We start from the raw sequence: 25,951 nt of genomic DNA on the forward strand, positions 1-25,951 counted from the left end.
AAACAGAAAATGTATACTCTCTGTTTCCTGTTAGCAAGCCAATCTTCTATCCATGCCAGTATGTTACCCCCTACACCATGAACTTTTATTTTCCACAATAACTTTTGATGTGGAACCTTATCAAATGCCTTCTGGAAATCTACGTACAGTACATCCATCAGTTCCCCTTTATCCACAACACATGTTGCTTCTTCAAAGAACTCCAATAAATTGGTTAAACATGATTTCCCTCTCACAAAACCATGTTGAATCTGCCTGATTGCCTTGAATTCATCTAAGTGCCCTGCTATAATGTCTTTAATAATAGTTTCCAACATTTTCCCTATGACAGATGTTAAGCTAACTGCCCTATACTTTCCTGCTCTCTGTCTCCCTCCCTTTTTGAATAAAGCAGTTACATTCACTGTTTTCCAAACTAATGGAACCTTCCCCGAATCTAGGGAATTTTGGAAAATTAAAACCTCTCTCTTTCTCCTTAGGCAGTCCCTCGGAGCCAGGGATGACTTGCTTCCACACTAAAAATGATTTCTCAGGTGACTAAAGAGTCTAATGCGTGACCTACAGTCTCTGTCATAGGTGAGGCAGACAGTGATAGGGGGAACAGGTGGGTGGGGTGCCCAAGTTGCCATGCGCTCCTTTCGCTGTCGGAGCTTGGCTTCAGCTAGCCCTCGGCGATGAGACTCGAGGTGTTCAGCTCCTCCCCGGGTGCTTTCCCTCCACTTTGGGCCAGCGATTCCCAGATGTCAGTGGGGATGTTGCACTTTTTCAAGGAGGCTTTGAGGGTGTCCTTGACACATTTCCTCTGCCCCCCTGGGGCTCGCTTGCCATGTCGAAGCTCCAAGCAGAGCGCTTGTTTCAGGAGTTTCGTGTCAGGCATGCAGACAATGTGGCTCGCCCAGCGAAGCTGATCGCGTGTAGTCAATGCTTCAATGCTGGGGATGTTGGCCTGAGTGAGAACACTGGTGTTGGTGCACCTACCCTGCCTTTGGATTTGAAGGATCTTGCAGGGGCAGCACTGCTGATACTTCTCCAGAGTATTGAGATGCCTGCTGTACATAGTCCACGTCTCTGAGCCGTATAGGAGGGCGGGTATCACTACTGTACTGTAGACCATGAGCTTGGTGCCTGATTTGAGGTCCTGGTCTTCAAACACTCTCTTCCTCAGGTGGCCGAAGGCTGCACTTGCACACAGAAGGCGGTGTTGAACCTTGTCGTTGACGTCTGCTTTTGTTGATAGTCGGCTCTCAAGGTATGAAAAGTGGTCCACGTTGTCTAAGGCCTCGTCATGGATTTTGATAACTGGGGGGGCAGTGCGATGTGGAGGGAGCAGGTTGGTAGAGGACCTTTGTCTTACGGATGCTTAGTGTAAGGCCCATGATCTCAAATGCCTCCACTGACAATGGGTTGGAGCTCGGTCTCCGAGTGTGTGCAGACACAAGCATCCTCTGCATGCTGTAGGTTAATGACAGAGGATGGGACAACCTTGGATCTGGCCTGCAGGCGGCAGAGGTTGAACAGATCCCCACTTGTTCTGCAGTTTCACTTCTCTCCAGTGGGGAGCTTGCTGAGGGTGAGATGGAGCATTGCGGCAAGAAAGATGGAGAAGAGCATCGGTGCGATGACACAGCCTTGCTTGACCCCAGTCCGAATGCAGATTGGGTCTGTAGTAGATCGGTTGGTCAGGATCATGGCTTGCATGTCATCGTGGAGCAAGTGGGGGATGGGAACAAACTTTTAGAAGCAGCCGAAATGGTGGAGGATGCTCCATAATCCTTCGCAGTTGGCAGTATTAAAGGCTTTTGTGAGGCCAAAGGCCATGTACAAAGGTTGGTGCTGTTCCCTGCATTTCTCTCACAGTTGCCACATGGTGAAGATCATGCCCGTTGTGCCCCTTAGTGGGCGAAATCCACATTGTGACTCTGAAGCCACAGGGAGAGGGTAATTGAGGAGGATTCTTGCGATGACCTTGCCTGTGGCTGACAGCAGGGAAATTCCTCTACAGTTACCGCAGTCGGATTTGTCACCTTTCTTGAAGGTGGTCGCGATTGCAGCATCTCTGAGGTCTCCTGGCATGCTCTCCTCCTTCCAGATAAGGGAGTTGAGGCAATGTATTTGCGCCAGTGGTGCTTCTCCACCATGCATTATCGCTTCAGCAGGGATTCCATCTACTCCTGATGCCTTGTTGTTCTTTAACTGCCTTTTCTGCCTCATGCCGGGTTGAGGTTGTGCTGACTTGGTGGTGGGTAGCATGCTGCAGGACGGAGTCAAGGATATTTGTGTTGAAGACAGAGTCTCAATTAAGAAGATCTTTGAAGTGCTTCTTTCAGCCAGCGCTGAGTGCCTCTCTGTCTTTGACGAGCACCTCTCCGTTCTTGGCCAGCAGTGGAGTGAGGCCTTGGGCACTTGGTCCGTAGGTGGTCTTGACTGCGCTGAACAAACCTCGCACATCATGGTTGTTGGTTAACTGTTGGATCTCTTGCGCTTTCTCCAGCCACCATCTGTTCTTTAGGTCATGGGATTTTTGCTGGACCTCAGCCTTCAGCCATCTGTAGAGCTGCTTTCTTACTCTCAAGTTAGGCTGCTGTTTCAGGTTCAGAAATCCCTTATGCTTGTGGCTTATCAGCTCCTGAATCCCTTGGTCAATCTCATTGAACCAGTCTTGGTGTTTCCTGGTCAAGTGACCAAGCGTCTCTTCACAGGTACTCATTATGGAGGCCTTGAGGGCAGACCTGGCGCTGTGGATACTCTGCTTCTCTGGGTCACCGGGAGTCACCAGGTTGGCAGTGAGGCGTTGGATGAATAGGGCTCTCTTATCCTTGAGAGCCTCAGTGATTTTCCTGTGGCATTGTTTCTGTTGCCGTCACTGCTTTGGGGCAACATTGATGTTGATGACAGAGCGAATTAGACAGTGGTCTGTCCAGCAGTTGTCGGCTCCTGTCATGTTGCAGGTAATACGTACATCCCTGCAATCCCTCGCTCGGGCAATGACGTAGTCAAGCAGGTGCTAGTGCTTGGACCAAGCGTTTGCCATGAGGCTTTATTTAAAAGTAAAACCAACACACCAACTATCTCATCAGCCACTTCTTTTAAGACCCTAAGACAAAGTCCATCAGGACCCAGGACTTGTCAGCCTGCAGCTCCATCAATTTGCTCAGCATCACTTCCCTGGTGATTGTAATTTTCTTGATTTCCTCCCTACCTTCCATTTCCTGATTTACAACCATTTCTGGGCTGTTAATTGTATCATCTATAATGAAAATCAATGCAAAATACCTGTTTAATTCATCTGCCATCTCCTTATTTTCTATGATTAATTCCCCAGACTCACTTTCTACAGGGCCAACACTCATTTTGTTAACTTCTCCTTTTTAAATATCTATAGAAACTCTTACAATCTGTTTCTATATTTCTAACTAGCTTTCCCTCATACTCTAATTTTTCCCTTCTTATTAATCTTTTCATCATTCTTTGCTTTTTTTAATATTCTGCCCAAACTTCTGACCTGTCACCCACCCTTGCGCAATTATATGCTTTTCCTTTAAGTTAAAGATACTACCTTTAACTTTTTTAATTAACCATGGATGGTGGTTTCTCCCCTTGGAATTTTTCTTTCTCATTGGAGTGTATATATTCTGTGTATTCTGAAATATCCCTTTAAATATCTGCCACTGCACTTCTATTGACCTATCCCTTGACCTAATTTTCCAATTCACTTTAGCTAGTTCTGCTTTCATGCCCTCATAATTGTCTTTATTTAAGTTCAAAATACCTCTCCTGGACCCACTCTTCTCTCCCTCAAACTGAATGTAAAATTCAATCTTATTATGATCGCTCTACCTAGGAGTGTCTTCACTATGAGGTCATTAATTAAACCTATCTTGTTATGCAATACTGGGTCTAGGTATAGCCTGCTCTCCAGCTAGCTCCAGAATGTGCTGTTCCAAGAAACAATCCTAAAAACATTCTATGAAATCCTCATCTAGGCTACGTTTGCCCATTTGATTTTTCCAGTCTATATGTAGATTAAAATCCCCCATGATTATCACCGTAACTTTCTGACAGGCTCCCATTATTTCTTCCTTTATACTCTGTTCTACTGTGTTGGTACTGTTAGGGGGCCTGTATACCACTCCCACAAATGACTTCTTACCTATATCATTTTTCATCTCTACCCTAACTGCTTCTACATCCTGGTTTCCTGAACTTAGGTCATCCCTCTCCATTACGCTAATTCCATCATTAATTAACAGAGCCACCTCTCCACCTTTTCCTTGCACCCTGTCCTTCCTAAATGTCATGTACCCTTCAATATTCAGGTCCCAATCTATGTCATCCTGCAGCCATGTCTCTGTAATTGCTATCAGATCATACTTATTTATTTCTTTTTGCGCTATCAGTTCATCTGTTTTGTTTTGAAAGCTAGGTGCATTCAGATACAGAGCCTTCAGTTTTGTCCTTTTAGTATTTTTGTAATCTCTAGCCTTATCTGCTGATTTACTCTTAGATTTGTACTCTCTATTTCTTCCTCTCACAGCCTATTTATAATTTCCTATATTGGTACCTTTCTCTCTTGCCTTGCTTCTACTCTTTGATTTACCATATCTTCCCTAATTCGCTCTCATTCTCTCACTATTTAGGTTAAAATCCTCTCTACTTCCCTTGTTATGTGGCTCACTGGAACACTGGTCCCAGCATGGTTCAGATGCCCAACTGTTCAGCCCCCACTTTCCCCAGTGCTGGTGCCAGTGCTCCATGAACCAGAACCCACTTCTCCCACACCAGTTTTTGAGCCACACTTTCATCTCTCTAATCTTATTTGCCCTATACCAATTTGAACGTGGCTCAGGTAATAATCCAGAGATTATTACTTTTGAGGCTCTGCTCCTTAATTTGTGCCTAACTCCTCATACTGACTATGCAGAATCTCTTTCCTTGTCCTGCCTATGACATTAGTACCTACATGGACCATGGTGACTGGATCACCTCCCTCCCACTCCAAGTTCCTCTCCAGCCTTGAGCAGATATCTCAGACCCTGGCACTGAGCAGGCAACACAGCCTTCTGGACACTCACTCTTTGCTGCAGAGAACAGTGTCAATCCCCCTCACTATACTGTCCTCCACTACCACTACATTCATTTTTGCTCCCCCGACTTGAATGGCTTACTGTACCCACAGTGCTATGGCCAGTCAACTCAACCACCCTGCAGCCCTCACTCTCATCCAAACAAGCTGAAAGAACCTCGAACCTGTTGGACAATTACAAAGGCCGAGGCTCCTGCACTCCTGCCCTCTGGGTCCCCTTACCTGCCTCACTCACAGTCACACCTCCCTGTCCCTGACCACCGATCAAATCAGAAGACCCTATCCTCAGGGGTGTGACTGCTTCCTGATACAAAGTGTCCAGGTAACTTTCCCCCTCCCTGATGCAACACAGAGTCTGAAGCTCAGCCTCCAGCTCAATGACTCTGGGCTGAAGCTCCTCAAGCCACAAACTCTTACTGCAGACGTGTTTGTCCTGGATCGTTCTGCCATCCAGAAGTTCCCACATGCTGCAGCCCTGAAACATCACTTGTCCTGCCACCCTTAGTGTGTTTTAATTAGCTACTTAATTATTTTATTCAATTAATTATTTTCCTTTTTTATATATTTCATTAACCTTACTACCAGTTTGTATACCAGTTTAAACCTTAGGTTTAGATTAAACCTTAATCACTTACCAGATACTCACCAGATACTCATCAAACGGTTAGCTTCTTCCCCTGTAGTAGAGCAAGAACCAGTTCCCACAGGATGAAAACGTTAGAAAAACAAAGGAGCACCTCCTTCACCTCTTCACCTAACTCCCTCACTCACCCAACTCATGGCAATATGTTCAAAGTCGCACTGAGATGACTGTACATATATACATCAAAACTAAAGAGCTAGCTCAGCCCCAAGTACAGAAAAAAACACAGTTTAAACTAGTTTTCTTAATTAACTAACTTCAGCTGCTCTCCAGTGGAGAGCTTGTATATCCCTGCTTAAGCTTGGTTGAAATTTAGATTTTAAACAGTAAATTTCAGTTAGATGTTAAATGTTAAACACAAACAAATTTAAACTTTTTGAAAGAGATTAAGGTTCCCTCACTTGCCTAAAACTAGCACTCTGTTCAAAGTCACACTTAGTGCTAAGTCGCACTGAGATGCCTTTATTTATATGCACTGAAACAAAAGAAGGTGGCAGTGAGCCACCTTCTTGAATTGCTGTTGACTATCTGGAGCAGGTAGTCCCACAGTGCTGTTAGGAAGAGAGTTCCAGGATTTTTACCCAATGACAGTGAAGGGATGGTGATACAGTTGCAAATCAGGATGGCATGTGGCTTGGAGGGGAACTTGCAGGTGATGATATTCCTATGCATCTGCTGCCCTTATCCTTCCAGGTGGTAGATTTTGCAGGTTTTGAAGGTGCTGTCGAAGGAACCTTGGTGAATTCCTACAGTGTATCTTGTAGATGGTACACACTGCTGGCACTGATGGAGGGAATGAATATTTAAGGTGGTGGATTGGGTTCTGATCAAATGGGCTGCTTTGACTTAGGGAGTGGGGGGTGGGTGTTGAGTACCTAGAGTGTTATTGGAGCTGCACTCATCCAGGCAAATGAAGAGTATTCCATTGCACTCCTGACTTATGCCTTGTAGATGACGAACAGGCTTTGGGATACAGAAAGTGAGTTACTCACCACAGAATTCCCAGCCTCTTATCTGTTTTTGTAACCATACAAATTATATGATTGGTCCAGTTCAGTTTCTGGTCAGCAATAACCCACGACGTGATGATGGTGGGGTATTCAGCGATGGTAATGCCATTGAATGTCAAGCAGAGAAGGTTAAATTCTCTCCTGTTGGAGATGGTCATTGACTGGTGCTGGTGTGGTGCGAATGTTTCAAATTACCACAAGGTTCAGTACAAAAGCCCACAGAAAGTCTGTGGACAAGTGTAAGTGTAATGAAGGGCTGCTGTATTTGTTCACCACTGACCACAAAATCCAGGCCATTATTTCACAATCTTCCCACATAATGTTGTTCCATCACCTCTCTACCCATATTTCTAACTTGAGCCAAGTCCTCCTTGGACAAAATTTAAGAGGTGGCAAGGTTTCCTGTTGCGACACCTGTGATGCTCCTGTATATTATGAACTTTCAAACAATACTTTGAAATTCTGAACAAAAACGTATAGTTAAAATGGTTGCTACACACCATGTGACTTTTGGCAGTGTCAGTTCCAGACAGCCCTGAGATTTAAGCAAGGATTTAATTACATATGGGCATTCACAGCCATTCAGGAAATTCACACATCCCTTAGTTTGAGGATGAAAATTCAAAAAAAGGATTACAGCCTTCCAGCCGGCTCACCTTTCTGGTTCACTGTGGACAAAAGACACATCAAAACTCAATGTGTGTTAGACAAATGTGAAGGGGTCCCCTTTGACCTCTCGTTGTTTTATGATGGTCCCTCATTTGAACCCAGACTGGGTAAATTTCAAAGCGGCAAATGGCAACACAGGACATTTATCAACCTGACTAGACACTTTAGCTGGAAAAGACTTTTGACTTGTAACAGGTAGCATAGGTGAGACAGCCTTGTTTGTTGCCTGCTTTTAAAATAGCAAGAATCAGCTCTGCAGAGACAGTGTGACCATTAGAAAACCATCCTTGCCAGCTGCAAGTTAACTACACAGCCAAGGTAACAAACAGCATCACATTGAAAGTGGGAGAAGGAATGGTCCCCAGCCTGTTCAACTTCAAGTTCACCTAAGAACAACCTCCTGTAAATTCAACTACAAGAAGCCTCACAGCTTACTGAGAAACCTCTGCTTACAAGACCTTTACTTCAACGAAAAGCATCAACTAATCTAAGAAACTATAGGCCTACAATGAAAGACAGATGGCGGCAATTATACATTGTAATCATATTGATTTTTCCTTCATCTGTATCTAGTCTTCATATGAATGACACTGTGGGTGAGTCAACTGGGTGAAACTTTTTTTTAAACCGTTGGGTAGGTATGGGATAATAAATAGCCTTCCTTATTTTTAAACTCACAAAGGCTTGCTGATGGGTTTATTTAAATTGGGACAACCACTCTAAGGGTAAGAAAACACATACCCCTCTCATACAAAATACTTTGATCATGGAAAGCAAGAAAACTCGTAAATTCCGTCCGTGACACACCAAAAATGTCAGTGGGAACTTACCGCCGCTCCTAATGGCTGCCCCACAGCCATATAATGCTCTGAAGAGCATTAATTGGCTGGAGGTGGGCCTTCTGCCCCTATCTGGGAAGGAAATATTGCGTCCAAGAGCTGCCGGCCATCTGATTGGCCAGTGGCTCTCTGGTCCCAGTGGCGGCCAAATAGGAGGGGGGACCAGTCCTGGGACTGAAATCAGTCCCACCAAAGAAGGATTAAGAGTTAGATGCAAGGTAAGTCTGGGGAGCTCTTGGTAGGGCCAGGACAGGAATCCCCAGGTGGGAAGAGGAGGCTAGGGATCATGGTCCAAAGGCCAGTCAGGAACGCACAACCGGAGGGGTGCAGAACTTGGGGGAGCCCCGCACATAAAAGGGGGTCCACTAAGGGGGCACTCCGCTTTCCTGTCTAAGGCCCGAGCAGGCTAACCTGCTGGCTTCCCTCTCCCCAACCTCCTCCAGCCAAGTGAAAAATTGCCACTTGAAGGCTTCAGTTGGGTTGAGGAAGGCAGGTCACTGTGGGCCTTGCCTGATGCATGTAAATTCACGGTGGGTCAAGGACAGGCAGTAGGTGGCGGCAGAGTCACCTACAGAATTTTATGGACCCCCACATGCAAATCAGCCCTTTGGGGACCATAAAATTCTGCCCCTGATGCCTTTTAGAGTTCTACCTGCTTTTTGCCAACCTTCTATTTCTATTGGACTCTTTGCTTACAGGAAAAATTTATCAATATAGACTTCTGTTTATTAATTGGCAAAGTTTAGATATGTAGACAAGGAGAATATAGAAGGTTTTGTAAGCCATAAATAAATGACCCAGGTTTTTCTGTCAAAATAATGGTGAAACTAATGGCATCGTTGTTATTTTTACATAAATTTTACATTAACTTCAGACGAGACATTCAAATGCCAATGCCCAAAGTTTGCTAGCAGAGTTCTGCTACACTGTTTTTGCCCAAAAAAATAGCATTTTACTGTCTTTTTTTATTCTTTCATGGGATGTGGGCACCACTGGCAATGCCAGCATTTGTTGCCCACCCCTGATTGCCCTTGAAGGCAGTTAAGAGTCAACCACATTGCTGTGGGTCTGGAGTCACATGTAGACCACAACCAGATAAGGACAGCAGATTTCCTTTTCTAAAGGGCATTAGTGAACTAGATGGGATTTTACAACACAAATACAAGCAAAATTCTGCAGATGCTGGAAATCTGAAACTAAAACAAAAATTGCTGTAAAAACTCAGCAGGTCTGACAGCATCTGTGGAGAGAAAGACAGAGTTAACGTTTCGAGTCCGTGTGACTCATCTAAGAGATGCTGTCAGACCTGCTGGGATTTTACAACAATCAACAATAGTATGATGCACCATCATTAGCTTTTTATTATTTGATTTATTAATTTAATTTAAATTCCACCAGCTGCCATGGTGGGATTTAAACCTGTGGCTCCAGGCCATTAGCCTAGGCCTCAGGATTACTAGCCTGGTGATATTACCACTACGCTAACATCTTCCCGCAAAAGCCTCACATCGGTATGTATTGAATGGTGTGAAGTTGTTGCATTTGGGCAGAAGTTACCATCTAAAAACTTCGGATTTACAAACTCCCAGCTCCCAACATGGCACAGCTTGCTTTACAGCGTTTCTAATAAAACAGGGTGCTTGATAAATGCCATAACAATGCTGTTTAAAGCAAAACTATCAAAATCAATCATTGTCAAAAATAGCAAAGTAAACTAAACAATGGAAATGTCATCTGAATGTTATGACATTAACAAATTGCCCGTGGAAACCTCCAGTTGCTATAAATATGCTCGGCCATTGATTGGCTGTATGTATTATTATGAAGCCCCTATCATATTTTAATAGTGAAGTAAACATGCTTCTAAAATGAACATGATGCAAACATTGGTATAAATGTAATGAAACCTAAAAACTGCATTTAAGCTGAGAATCAAACTCAGTTAATGTTGCGTGAGTTCGATTGTTTAGATACAGATATTTTCACCTGAATAGGTGGCCATTTCACAGCTTATCTCGGAAGAACATCGAAAATCAGATGAAGTACAGAAGGATGAATAAATACCTCATGTTGCTTTTCCCTTTTCAGATTATTCACAAAATAAATTTATCTGTTGTGGGACTTACGATAAGATTTTCTGGGTCTTGCTGTAATTCAGGTGGGCAATTATTTGGAGAGGGCGGAAACTGAATTTGTACGATTTTGAAGAGGATTAAGCTTCAACATTGAGTGATCAAACTATCACTTGCATGCCGTACCCTTGCTTCAGAGTAGTAGTGCTGGCTCACTCATATTGCTACTACTGAGGGAATAGGACAAGAGTGGAGTTTATAAGATGCTGACAGAAATCCCCAGTCTCCATACATATAAGCTTCAGATCTGCATGTTAGGAAATGCAAAGAGTAAAAGCAAAATTATGAAAGCTTATAAATATTCAAAGCTCTCTTGTTTTTACCGTGCTGGGTGTTCATGACTTTGTAATTTAATTACCAATACACATGGATTCATTGGTTAAAACAAAGAAAAGAGTTTCTCAACAACCTCACAGTCAAAATTGTGATGGTGTTTTCTTATATAATGCCTAAGGGAAGTATGCATGTACATTGAAGACAGCAATTTTGAATATATATGAATGCATGGTGATTGTGTTGAATGCAAATTTAATATACCTCATTGTCATTTTAGCTGAAGATCATGAGAATAGATCAACAGTTGCCAAAGATATGTTGGTTAAGGTGTAAAGAATATAAAAAATGTACATGCCCATGTTTAAAATATTTCCCAGTGTGAATTTACATATGCTTTTAATCTTTGCAACATCTAACATGCAGATCTGAAGCTTATGTATGGAGACTGGGAATTTCTGCCAGCCATCATTGCATCTTCTTACAAATTCCACTCTTGTCCCATCTGCTCAGTACTAACAATGTGAGCAAGCCAGCTCATATTAGGTTGTCAGGCAAACAAGATAGATGGCCCACACAGAATCTTAAGCTAGAGCTCATTCCTGGAGGGTCATTCTCTTTGTTGAACATCATTGTCCCTTTTGGCCAAGTGACATCCTGGGACATTTTCAGCATGGCTCTACTCTAATTCATTAGTAACATTACAAGTAGAAGGGTTTTCTTTTCTCAGATTGAACTTTAGTCAATGTGTTTACCTTTGCAGTCATTTGGAAATGTAGGCCTGAATTTTACCTTTGGCCGGCGTGCCCAATTGGTGGGAATGGTCAGCAAACGGACCGCTGATCACGACCGGCCCCCACCCATGAGTTCACGCTGGCCGGCCAATTAACAGCCAGCCAGTGTGAAACATGCTCTGAAATGCTCAGCGCTGCTGGGGTGAGGGCAGGGAGAGGGTGGGCAATGATGTTTCCGCGGGCGCGTGTAAGTGGTGCGAGTGAGCTCCCTGGAGGCAGACAGCTGCCTCAGGGAGCTGGAGACCTGAAAATGCTAAAATAAAGGTTTTAAAAGCTGAAAAATGTGTCCATGCATCATAATCAATCACCTGGAGGAGAATTTTCGACTAGGCAAGCAGGGACAGGGCCTACTCGCCGAGGTGTAAAATGATGCAGGGTGACGTTGGGCATGCATCCCGACATCACTGCGCGTCATTTAGATTTTCAGTTCGGCGGGCGCGCTGTGCGTCCGCCGAACTGTCAAAAGCTTATTAAGGTCATTAATAAACTAATTAACCTTATTGAGAAAGCTGCCCGTCCAACTTTAAGGTTGGCGGGCAGGCAAAGAGCCCAGGTGGCCTTCGCATTTTTCATGGAACTTCATCCATGGGCGGGATGAGGTTCCATGAAGGGTTTATAAAATAAATAAATGTTTCTATTAAAGTTCATTGACATGTCTCAGCTCACATGACACATGAGAGGACATGTCTTGAAGTTTCATTTTCTTTATTAAAATTTTTAAAATTTAAAACTTATCTCCCTGGTGCCCTCTGTGCCGCAGGGAGATTTCTCCACTTTCTCGGCCGCATGTGCAAAAGAGCGCACTCCCCCGATTCAGGGAACCCCGCCCGCACAGGGAGTGCACAGCGCTTCCGGTTGCGCGTCACACTGGGTGGGCCAATTATGGCCCGCCCATGTAAAATGATGGCGCGGACCCAATCGGGGGCGCCGATCAGGTCCGCGCCTGCCCCCGCACAACCCCCCCCTCAACGGGGGGAAAATTCTCTCCCTGGAAATAAAGCTGATAAAAATGCTGTTCAGAAGAATTTATTTTTATTTTATCATGGAAATTCTATCCCACCCTTGGATGAAGTTTGATGAAAAATGCAAAGGCCGCCTGGCCAATTCGCCATCCGCCAACCGTAAGGTTGGACAAGCAACAAAATCTCAGAGTCAATTGCGCCGTTAATGGGTTTAATTGCCCTCTTAATTGTCAACAGGTGCACCTCCACCTTTCGCACGCGCCCGCTGAGCAAAATATCGCGAGTGCGTGATGACGTTGAGACACTCGCCTGACATCTTCTGGTCCGATTTTACGCCTAATCGGGTCGGGCGCCTGCCCACCGGCAGGACATAAAATTCTGCCCATTGTGTAGGGAAAAATTTAAAAATGTGTAACCAAGGCATGAATTGGGCTATAAAAATTGAACGTGACTGCGGTATTCATTCTAATTAGGTTCAATTATAGCCCCAAATAGATTAGTAGCTCCAATTGTAGCCCTAATGATAGAATTACATGTTCCTAATCTAAAGACTCTCATCAGTCTGAATGCTAATTTTGATTGACATTGAGTTTACACAGCTTTGTTGGACAGGTTTTACCGAGTTTGCCTGAACCATTAGAACACGAACTGCATATAAATACCATGCAGGATCTAGAAAAATGAAAAAATGAAAAAACTAGTGCCATATTTTAGGAGTTCTCCACCTTCTGCCTTCTATGTTCCTAGTGACACTGAACAGTGTTTATGATTTGAGTGAAGTTTCTTTAATCATGGAATCATAGAATCTTACAACATAGAACAAGGTCATTTAAACAATCATGCCTGTGTTGGCTCTTTAAAGAGCTGCTCAATTTAGTTTCACAGCCCAGGACTTAATTCCATAATGATGTAAAGTAGTCCTGTTTAAGCACATATACAATTGCATTTTGAAAGTTCCTATGGAATCTGATTCCACCAACCTTTCAAGTAGTGTGTTCCAGATCTTCATAATGTGGGAAAACAATGTATTCATTTGCCCTCTAGCACATTCCTCAATTATTTTAAACCTATGGCCTTTGTTTTCTGTCCCACTTGCTAAAGGAAAAAATTCTCCCTCTTTGCTGTTATCTGAACTCCTCATAAATTTGACTATCGCTATTAAATCTTCCCTTAACCTTTCCTACTCAAAGGGAAGTAATCCCAGCTTCTCAAATCTCTCCATATAACTGAAGTCCCTTATACATTCAGTAGTTCTCTCACAAAGAGGTTCTGAGATTTGAAAAGTCAATTATTAACTGTTTATTGGTAACACATAACTATGTACATATATACGAGGTATAGTCCAAACTATGAGCTAACTCCATGCTTGCTTCTACACAGGTCTCTGTGCAGTCCACAACTAACTCTAGCTCAGTTCATGTACCTCTTTACGTCACACTGTGGGGGGTAATGTTCCCAGTCCTACATTAACTCTTGCTATGTCAAATACCCTTATATTACATCCCTCATTCTTGATAATTCTCCTCTGTATCCTCTCCAAGGCTTTGACAGCCTTCCTCAAGTGTGACACCCAGTACTCCAGCAGAGGCCTAACCAGAGATTTGAAAACGTTTAGCATGACTATCGTATTTTAGCATTCAATGCCCCATTTACAAAGCCAAGTCTCCCACATATTTACTTGCCCACCTTCAAAGGTTTTTGAATATGGTCTCCCTACACTTGCACCCCACCCAGAATAGTAACATTTAGATTATATTACCTCTTATGTTTTCTTCTCCCAAACTGCATCACTTCATACTTATTCTGCATTAAATTGCATTTGCCATGTGCAATTTCTATATCCTGTCTATATCCTCCTGAAGTCTGCAAATAATTTGCTCACTATTTATGAATTTGCTAAGGTTTGTATTGCCCACAAACTTTGAAAATGTACTTGCTATACCCAAGTCCAGGTCACTTATGTATAACAAGAAAAACGATGGTTCTAATACCAAGCCATAGGGGAATCCACTACATGGGTGGAATTTAATGGTGAGTTTGGAGGTTGGGGGGGGGTGGGGGGTGGTATTTAATCAGGTGGGAGTCAATTACTTTTCAAGTTACCGCCATTCCTTTAATACCACATGCTTCAATTTTACAAATAAGTTTAAAATACTGTCATGAAGAGATTAATGTTTACAACGTTATTGGAAATTATTTTTTTTAAATAAAGTTTAGTGGTGTCTGTCTATGTGCGTGTATGTGCATCTGTCTTAATTGGATTAAAGCCAGCTCGTCTGGGTGCTATGATGTATAGAAAGAAGTAGGTTTGAAATGGTAACTAGATAAACATGGGGAAGTTTAGAAACATAGGTGTCAAGGGGGAAATTTGCATTTGTTAAATAAACCATTCAAGAATGGGTTAAATCTTGCACCTAGCTGGGAGACACCAAGCAACGTGTTTATATTAATAATAAAATTAGTGAGATGAAACTGTTATTGTCAGAAGATATGATGTTTAAAACCTAGTAATGCAATAGGAAATTTACATTCAAAGGAAAAGCTAGGTATAAACAGAAAGGAGTTTGTGTGTGTAAGGCAGAGGAATTTAAGATCTAACCAGCCTGTACACCTGCAACTGTGTCTGCAAGGAACCTCATTTTAAGCTTGTAACGTCAAAAGTGCTTTGCCTGGGGTCTTTTTAAATAAATGAGTTTTCTGCTCCCTTAATGGAGGTGTAACTGAGAGTCAGATTAATTAGAGGATTTTTGCAGTTATTATAGAGGTAATTTTGTAGACATATGTATGTGCTTACAATTTTTTGGTATTAATAAATGTTTAATTTAGTTTTATAAAAAAAAACCTCTTGAGACTCAGTTGTCTTATTACTACTGAATTCAAAGCCTGCATCTCAAAACATGCAAATTGCAGAAATGGATTATGACAGTTGTTTCAAGTTTTCCTCCAGTCTTTGAACAACTCAGCCCTTACCATTGGTTGTGTCATAATAATGCCTTATCAAATTCCTTTTGAAAGTCCATATAAACAACATCTACTTCACTACCTGCATCAACCCAGTGAATTCAATTGGGTTAGTCAGACACAGCTTGCCTTTCACAAATGTACCCTGGCTACCCCTTATTAACTCCAAGTGAGAATTAGTTTTGTCCTTGATAATGGTCTATAGTAGTTTTCCACTGTTGGCACAGACTGATTGGCCTCCAGCTGCCAAGTTTATCCCTCTGCCCTTTTCAAAAAGTGGTGTAACATTTGCCTGTGCTGGCTGCTGGTTGAGATATCCAATTCATCACTTTTCCCATTCAAATACTTATCTAATTCACTTTTAAACTGCATTGATTCTGCTTCCACTATTCTTTTGAGCAGTGGCCTAGATTAGAGTGTGCAGGGCACCATTTCAAAATTTACAGATGACACAAAACTTGGATATATTGTGAACTGTGAAGAGGATAGTGATAGACTTTAAGACAGCATAGACTGGTGGAATGGGCAGGCACATGGCAGATGAAGTTTAATACAACGCAGTGTAAAGTGATATATTTTGGTAGGAAGAACAAAGAAAGGTAATAGCAAATAAAGATTACATTCTAAAGGGGTGAAGGAGTAGAGAGATCTGGGGATATATATGTACAAATTGTTAAAGGAGGCAGAACAGGTTGATAAAGCGATTAATAAGGCATCCAGGATCCTGAGCTTTGTAAATAGAGGCATGGACTACAAAAGCAAGCAAGTTATGGTGAGCCTTCATATAACACTGGTTCAGCCTCAACTGCAGTATTGTGCCGAATTCTGAGCACCACACTTCAGGAAGGGTGTAAAGGAGGGGCTGCAGAAAAGATTTATGAGAATGGTTTCGGTGATGAGAGACTTCAGTTACAAGGATAGATTGGCAAAACTGGGGCTATTTCTTTTTTCATTCATGGGATGTGGGCGTCGCTGGGGGCCAGCATTTATTGCTCATCCCTAATTGCCCTTGTTCAGAGGACATTTAAGAGTCAACCACATTGCTTTGAGTCTGGAGTCACATGTAAGCCAGACCAGACTAGGTAAGGACGGCAGATTTCCTTTTCTAAAGGACATTCGTGAACCAGATGGATTTTTATGACAGCCACAATGCTTTCAGGTGCAGGGCTATGGTGAGACAACACCAGGAATATTGTGTACAGTTTTGGTCTACAGACCTAAGGAAGGATATAAACCCTCAGAAGGGCTGCAACAAAGGTTCACTAGATTGATTCCTGAGATGAAAGAGTTGCCGTATGAGGAGATATTGAGCAGAATGGGCCTATGTTCTCTGGAGTTTAGAAAAATGAGAGATGCATGGGGCCGAATTTAGTTTCAGCAACAGGGGACCCGCCCACCAGTTAGAGACCAGTCGTCTTTCCAGCCACGTGCCCAACAGTGTTGGGCTTCCCATTGAATTCAATTCCCAGTAGGATAGAAATCACCTTCATTAGACTAGGGTAAAGAAATCCAGGCAAATCCATTAAGTGTCTTTGTGCAAGTATCACATGGGATTGTTTCACGGCTGAAATATTTCCATTTCAACATCATTACAAGTTGAGTCTTGCAATGTCTTTAGATGTGGTTTAGGTAGAAGTGACACACATACAATGGATCTATGCTTAATATTAAGATCAGTTCAGCTCCTAATAAAGCAAAGTATCTTTCTGGCTATGGTATGGTTAGGAATTATCAACAAAAAGTCAGAAACAAGACAAGAGCTGCTCCACTAACAGAAAAAGAATATAAAGAAGTGCTGAGTTAAAAAAAAGTGATTGAGATATCGGGCTGGATTTTACCAGCCCTGTGAATTTCGGCTGGGAAGTGGGGGAGCTGGTAAAATGCTGGCCAGAGGTGTCAGGAGGGGAGCCTGCCACCATAGCGTATAACCAATGGCAGGGACTTCTGTGGCACAGCTGTCCGCTTAGCTGCCAGTTGTAGCAATTAAGGGTCACATCCTGCCAATATTTCACTGGCATCAGGAGGGGCAGCCGCCATGTGGGGAGACCGCCAGATAAACCCTTGGTGGCCTCCATGGGCGCTCCCAGCTGGAGCCTTTCATTGTGGACACTCCATGGATCACGGAGGGCCCACCCAACATCAATGGCCGCCTCTGCAGCTGCAGCACTGCTGAATGAATGCGCCCTCCTAATCAATAGGTCCTGCCTGCCTGGCTCCGGCAAGGTCAGAAAACAAACATGCCTGTCCAAGGGTGCAGCAGTCTGAGCTTGTATGGCACCAAGCTCGATCTGCACAACAACATGCAGAAATTTCATGACCTCAGTTTGAATTTCCATTGCAACACTTAGATGTTGGATGGCCTCTGCTTGTAATGCAATGGAAGCTGAAATATTAGTCATCAGACACACATGGTTGGGTCCTCCAGTGTGCTAAAGGAGTTGGCCACCGCTTCCACACTAGGAAAGAGTAGATTCCAAGCTCTGCACAAAGCCCTATGCCAAGTTGGAGCCAGACTCCTCAACGCTCCTTCCTAGTGATCTTGGGATTTCTGACAGGCTTACTAATGTACTGTGGCATTGAGGCACTCTCTCCTTCAACCTGCAACATCAGCAGCGGTCAACTCTAATACTCTAATGATAGAACTGCCAAGGCTGTTCTCCTCAATAAGGTAGCAGTCCCAGCGGTGACCTGTTAATTGGTCACCAACAGTAAAATGCCATCCCAGTGTTCTGCCATCCATTGGTGCATTGTCAGATTCTGCTTTTGGTTCAGTGACAGAAATTTTTACCTTCTCGAAACATTCAGCCCACAGTTGAGCTACAATAGCACATTGATTTTTCTTTTACTGCTTTCAACACTTGAGCAATTGTCAACTTTTTTCAGACATATCAAATCACTATTACTCTATCGATTCAACTTGAACTATCAATAAAATCCCAAAGAACCAATCATAGATTCTCAAGCCTTATTATTTTTTGACTGATAAAGACATATAAAAGATTAGAATCATCTGACTGACCTTCGTGAACTCAGTTAGGAGTATTTTCTAAATGGTCAGACTAAGAATTGGAGAGGAGCAAAGTGATTTGAGAGTTCAAGTACACAAGCCATTTAAAGCTAGCGAACAGATGCAAATAGTAATCAAAAAGACTAATGGAAAATTGACCTTTATCTCAAGCTGGCAGGAATATAAAGGAGGGAAAGTTATGCTTCAGTCATATAGAGGTTTGGTCAGATCCCATCTGGTGTACTGTTTAGTTTCGGACACCGTGCCTTAAGAAAGATATAGTAGCCATAGCAGTGGGTGCAGTGCAGAGTCCTCAAAATAATACTGGGATATAGTAGGTTAAATGATGAAAACAGTTTGCATAATCTTGACTTGTATTCCCTTGAGTTTAGAAGATTGAAAGGTGATCCGATTGGGGCAGTTAAAATGTTAAAAAAAGATCCAATAGGGTAGCTCCACTGAAATTGGCCACAAACTGGGCTATGTAAAAGTCGTGGTTTTGGCGCTACAGCTGATGTTTTGGCACCAAAATGGCCCTTGCATCTCATACTCACAAATACAGTGTGGCATGCGCCAAATGCCATTTTGATGGGGACATTAACATGAGCGTTAGGAGCAGGTGCCAGAAGTATGCAGAGTGATGTCAGTCAGTGTGTGATGCTGATTTGATGCCATTTTTGACCTTGCCACTCCAGCTCATGCCATCTCTTAAAAATGCACAGCCGAACATGCAATCAGATGCAGCCAGCAGCAGGAAGGAGCTATCCAACCCCACCCCCAACCAGCTATTTAGAAGGATTATCAATAACTTGCAGGTTAGTTGCTGATTATTCTTTATTTGCTCTGTTTGAGTTTGTAGATTTGTTTGGTGGCTTCTAGAGATGGTGAAAGGTGGTGAAGTCGACAGGGAATGGTGCTGCATGTGGGGAAGACCAACTTCAAGAGTTCTGGTCAAGCCACTTTTGAACATTGGTATTCGCAGCCATGAGGGCAGCAGTCTAAGCTGGTATGGCACCAAGCTCGTTTTTCATGAGAACACGCAGAGATTTCATGACCTCATTTTGAACTTCCGTTACAGCACTTAGATGTTGGATGGCTTCTGCTTGTAATGCAATGGAAGCTGAAACATTAGTCATCAGACACACATGGTTGGGTCCTCCAACGGAGTTGGCCATCATGCCTACACTAGAAAAGGATAGACTCCAAGCTTTGCATAAAACCCTGTGTCAAGCTGGAGCCAGACTCCTTGATGCTCCTTCCAAATGACCTTGGGATTTCTGACAGGCTTACTAATGTACCGTGCATTCCTATGTGCAAGTCCATCAGCTTTTTTCTCAATGCTGCCCCACCAAAGTCCTCATCTAAGTTCACTGCAACAGAGCTCATTTGCGACCTCGCCACCTTGAGAGGTGGCAGCTGCAGTATCCTTTCCCTGCCCTGGCTGTAGAGCACTCATGCCCGGTGATTTGCCACATGCAGATCCTTCCTCTATAATACTCTTTCAAGTGCATACAGTGTTTGTGTCTCTGCTGGTGGCTGCAGGGGGGAGATTGAGTGACCGTGTTCCTCCTTCATCAGTCTTTTGTTCCTCTTGGACTTCAGCTTCCTGCACTAGTATTTGACCAGTTGGCAGTTTTTGGGTATCTGGAAGTAAGGGTAGGGTTGGGGTGAGGGGTGGGGGTGGGAAAGGGAAACGTGGGTCAGAATCTTCTGTAAACACGTAAAATGATGTGCGGTGATGTCGGGCATGCGTCCCGACGTCACCGTGCATCATTCCAATCTTCAGTTTGGCGGGCGCGCACCGGAGTCAGCTGCGCACCCGCCGAATTGTCAAAAGACCTGTTAAGACCGTAAATAATCTAATTGAAGTAATTGTCAGGGCTGCCCATCCAACCTTAAGGTTGGCAGGCAGATGAAGAGCCAAGGCGGCCTTCGAATTTTTCATGGAACCTCATCCACGGGCAGGATGAGGTTTAATGAAGGGTCTATTAATTCAATGAAGTGTTTCAAGAAAATCCATAAACATGTCCCAGCTCATGTGACAATGTCACATGAGGGGACATGTCTGAATAATTTTATTTATTCATTTTTTTCAATTTTTGATAATGAAATCAATCTCCCCGAGGCAGCTCCATGCCTCAGGGAGATTTCTGCGCTCTTTCACGCGCATGCACAAAACAGCGCAGGACCCGACTCTCTCTCCTCCCCCCACTCACAGGAGGTAGCGCTGAGTGCTCCGGGGTGTGTGTCACGCTGGGCGGGCCTTAATTGGCCCGGCCACATAAAATGGCGGCATGCAGCCGATCACGGGCGGCGATCAGCTCCGTGCCTGCTCTTGACCGGCCCGCCTGACATGCGAAAATTCACCCCATGAGCATAATGCTTACACCATCTGCAGCTTGGAAATTAGAATGGATAATAGGATGAGTGGGAAGGGGGATGTGAGAAATGGATCAGGTTGCATCATCGCTATGGATTGGAAAGGCCAAAGACGCATGTCAAAAAATGAAAAAGATTATGATCAACTCAAAATTAGCCATGAAATCAAAGCTCAAAATCCTGGAATGCCACATCACACCAATTTTGACATACTGGAGCTAGTGTTGGATGACCAGTGAAGCAATGCAGAGAAGGATTGAGGCTGCGGAGTTATGGTTTTTGAGATGAATAATGAAAATATCTTGGAAAAGTCACAGTACCAAAGAAGAGGTGCGAGTAAAATCTGACACCAAAAGAACTTTGCTGACCGGGTTCAGAAAGAGGCAGTTGGAATTTCTTGGAGATGTAATAAGAGATCATGACTTCAAAAGCCTGATGCTGTTGGGAAAGATTGATGGTAAAAGAGATCGAGGCAGACAAAGAACAATCTTTCTAAAGAGCCTTGCAATCTGGATGAATGTACGACCAATGAATATGGTCCACGCCTCCAAAGCAAGATTAACATGGAGGTCCATGATTGCCAACACCGTCTTAGGGCATGGATACTTTAGCATAAAAGGATTCTATTAATATGCCGTTCTTCTGCTTAGCATCTTTATATCCATTTCTCTATCCATTAATAATTGCATTGTGAAAATGGACTCCTTCCTGAAAGAAGCATTTTATTTTGTTTTATCTTTTGAGAATGGTAGAATCATAAAGGCCGTGGTAATTTGCCTCCAGAAACCACTTTCCAAGTGTTTTCCTTTCTTTTGGAATGATTTTCTAAGTTTCTTTGTTACTCCTCTAGCATTGTATTCTGTTCTTCAATTGTTTAAACTGTGCCTGCATTTGTTGAAATTCAGGTTTCTTAACCCCAAAATTGGGTGGTTTTAAGTTGTTTCTGAGAGCTCTGAGCTCAATTTTGTGGTCATAAGTTCTTAGGCTTGTAGTTTATTCTTGGCAGCTTGATCATGAACCAGTTTGAGTCTGTAGGAATCCTGAATTCACATGGTAGCTGTAGTCTGTAATTAATCCTGAGGGACCTCCATCCTTCACTTTCCAAGTTGGGTCCTTTCCACCTTCATGAATTTCCCTTAAATTCTTCAGAACCTAAAGGAAATTAAGTGTATGAAGATCTCTTGTGGTCTTGAAACTAATGGAGTTGCTTTTAAGGTGTCAATAGTTGGCCATAAAAGGTACAAATATACAATCCAAGCAGAAAGGCATCCATCCAAATGTTGGAATTCATTCAGAACTTCAAACTTTACTCAAAAAACCTTTATGGTCCAGAAGTCAATGCTCCAAAGCGTTTACTAACCATGGTGCTGAAAAGGTATTATTTGGAAACTATAGGGAATAGTCATGTGAAGACTCAATTTGGTTGAAGAACTTACCTGCCTTCAACTGGTATTTTGATCAGAACCTTAATAAGGTGACTTTGTGGTCACCAATTTGTATAACAGCGGATGTTGCATTTATCTAATTTGAAAATAATGTATCACCCCAAAGCACTAGCACTTTGTTTAGACAGCTTGAAAAAAAAAGCTCATTAAAAATTGCAGAAGAATTAAAGTGAACTGACACATCCTATCTAAATCAAATAATAAAATTGCATTGCAGACTGAAATTCTTTTTGACACTGTAGGGAAAGATAGAAAATAGGATATGAAATATAAAGAAGCGCCTCTAGTTTTTATTTTATAGAACTTTTCACCCAGAGGAAAGCTGGATGAATTATCATCTTTTATAATATTATTATAAATTGTTATTTTATAAAATATTGTTACTATATAACAAAAAATTAAATATGAAAAGGTGGTGACGTAAGTACAACTTACAAAAGTGTAAGCCGAGAACCTGGGTGCACACCACACGGAGCCAAACTTCACATTGACAAACTTACTAGATCTCACTGATGCTCACTGGCATAGAAATTTGTCCTTGGGCGATAGCACAAGCTGGCGATAGAGAATTGGAGACCCCTTTGGCACTCCACTCAGTTACCAACTGGGACTGTTGATTCACCATCATTCTTTGGAAACTAAACAACTAACAGGAGGAGGAAACTCCACAAATATCTCCATCCTCAATGATGGGGCAGCCATCAGCACATCAGTGCAAAAGACAAGGCTGAAGCATTTGCAACCACTGTCAGCCAGAAGTGCCAAGTGGATGATACATCTCGGCCTCCTCCTGAAACGCCCAGCATCATAGATTCCAATTTTCAGCCAATTCAGTTCAATTCATATGATGAAAAACAGCTGAAGGCCCCTGATACTGCAAATATTTTGGGCCTTGACAACATCCCAACAATAGTACTGAAAACTAATGCTCCAGAATTAGCCATTCCCCTAGCCAGACTGTGTAAGTACAGCTACAACACTGGCATCTAGCTGATAATGTGGAAAATTGCCCAGATATGTTCTGTCCACAAAAAGCAGGACAAATTTAATCTGGCCAATTACCACCCTATCTCATGTCGATCATCAGCAAAGTGATGGAAAGTGTCATTAACACTTCTATTAAGCGGCACCAACACAGCAATAACCAGCTTACTGATGCTCAGTTTGGCTTTTGTCAGGGCCACTTGACTCCTGACCTCATTACATCCTTGGTCCACACATGGACAAAAGAGGTGAGAATGACTGCCCTTGACATCAAGGCAGCATTTGACCGAGTGTGGCATCAAGGAGCCCTGGCAAAATTGAAGTCAATGGCAATCGGGGGAGGGAAACTCTCCACTGGTTGGAGTCATATGCAGCGTAAAAGAAGATGGCTGTGATTGTTGGAGGGGAATCATCTCAATCCCAGGACGTTGCTGCAGCAGTTCTTCAGGGTAGTGTCCTAGGCCCAACCATCTTCAGCCGTTTCATCATAAGATCAGAAATAGGGATGTTCCCTGATAAATGCACACTGTTCAGTACCATTCACAAATCCTCTGATACTGAAGCAGTCCATGCCAATATGCAGCCTTGGGTTGATAAGCAGCAAGTAATATTGACACCACACAAGCACCAGGCAAAGACTATCTCCAATAAAAGAGAATCTAACCATTGCACCTTGGCATTCAATGGCATTACTATCCGTCAATCCCCCACTACCAACATCTTGGGGATTACCATTGACCAAAAACAGAACTGACCAGTTATATAAATACTGTGGCCACAAGAGGCTGGGAATTCTGTAGCGAGTAACTCACCTCCTGACTCCTCAAAATCTGCCCACCATCTACAAGGCACAAGTCAGGAGTGTAATAGTACACTCTTGACTTGCCTGGATGAGTGCAACTCCAACAATACCCAAGAAGCTTGACAGCATTCAGGACAAAGCAGCCATTTGATTGGCACCCCATCCACCAACATAAAAAACATTCAGTCCCTCCACCACTAATGCACAATGACAGCAGTGTGCACTATCTACAAGATGCAGTGCAGCAACTCACTCACCAAAGCTCCTTTGACAGCACCTTCCAAAAGAGCGGCCTCTACCACCTAGAAGGACAGCACAGCTGCCTCTTAGGAACACCACCACCTACAAGAGACTCACAATCCTGACTTGGCCTATACCGCCACTCTTTCACTGTTTCGTGATCAAATCCTAGGAACCTCTGCCTACTGGTACTGTGGAGTGCCTGCACTCGTCAGACTTCAGCAACTCAAGAAGGTGACTCACCACCACCTTCTCAAGGGCAATTAGGGATGAGCAATAAATGCTGGCCCTGCCAGCGACACCCACATCCTATTCATGAATATGTATTTTGGAGTATAATTATGGAGATGAAAATTGTTTTCCAAATAATTCTTGGCTGTTGCCTTCTAACACAAAAGGAGCTAGTAGCATTGCTTTCTATGGAATTAATTTATGTACGTGTTCTGGGATGCTACTTTAATCTTCTGCTTTTCTTTTAGTTGTGCAACTTTCTGCTCACTATTGTTTATGTCTTTCTTGCCATTGAGATATGTTCACCAGACATATTCAGGGGCTGCCCTGCCCAATGCACTTATGATGATCTTTTGCTAATCCATCAGTATCATTAACTCTCTTCGCCAGCAGTCCATAAACTTGAGCTCATCCAAAACACTGCTGCGCGTATCCTAACTCACACAATTCATTTATTAGCTCCTGTATTCATTGACCTACATTGATGGATTGCCATTTGGGAGCCAATTGTAAAACTCTCAACCTTGTTTTCAGGTCCCTTCATGGCTTTATCCTTCCCTATCAATGCAACCTCTCCCAGCCCAAAGATCCCTAGGCTCCTCTAATTTGGCTTCTTGCACATTCCCAGCTTTCATCGTTCCATCATTGGCAAACTTCCACTGTCAAGGCCCTAAGCTTTGGAATTCCCTCCCTAAACCACCCCACCTCCTGAACTCCCTCTCTCCTTCTAACACACTCCTAAAAATCTATCTCTTTTGTCACCTGTCCTACTTTCTCCTATATATCCCATTGTCAAATTTTGTTTGATGATTGCTTTTGTGAAGCATCTTGGGACATTTTACTGTGTTAAAGACGGTATAAAATGTAAGTTGTTGTTGAAGTGACATTTTCTCAGCTGCTGTTGAAACCCATTTCAAAGACTATTGTGCAATGCAAAACCAGGCCAATATATTTTCATCATTTCTCATGGATTGATGGTGTCTCAGCTGCTTGAGGATCATCACTGCAGCTGTGTTGTGACTAGATCATATTCTTCTCATTGTGATAATATTCTCACAAATCCCAGTTCAATTGTGTATGCTCCAATGATTCCATGAGCAGTTCTTTAATTTTAATTCAATTTGGTAATTTATTTCGGGAAGGAAACTGACATTTTAGGTGGGGTTTTAGCTTCCAGCAGGTTTCCCACGTGAAACCGCTGGTTTCAGATAGTTTTCTGTCCCTTCATGGCAGTATGAGTTCATGTGGGTTTTAGCTGCTGGGCTTCATTAACATGTTAGTGGGTGAGAAATGGACAAGAATGCCTTCAGAGAATCAGGCATTCAGTTAAGGATGGGGTAGGGGATTTTGGTGGAGCATGGGGAGCGGTCTCCTGTTAGGGAATGAGAGAGAAGATCATGGCTGTGGAGGCTTAAACTGTCATGGTGTCAGCCACTCTCTCCTCTGAGTCAGAAGGTTGCGGGTTCGAAGTTCCATTCCAGACCCTTCAGCACATAG

Source organism: Cetorhinus maximus, chromosome 18 (genome assembly GCF_964194155.1).
Source record: "Cetorhinus maximus chromosome 18, sCetMax3.hap1.1, whole genome shotgun sequence".
NCBI lineage: Eukaryota > Metazoa > Chordata > Chondrichthyes > Lamniformes > Cetorhinidae > Cetorhinus > Cetorhinus maximus.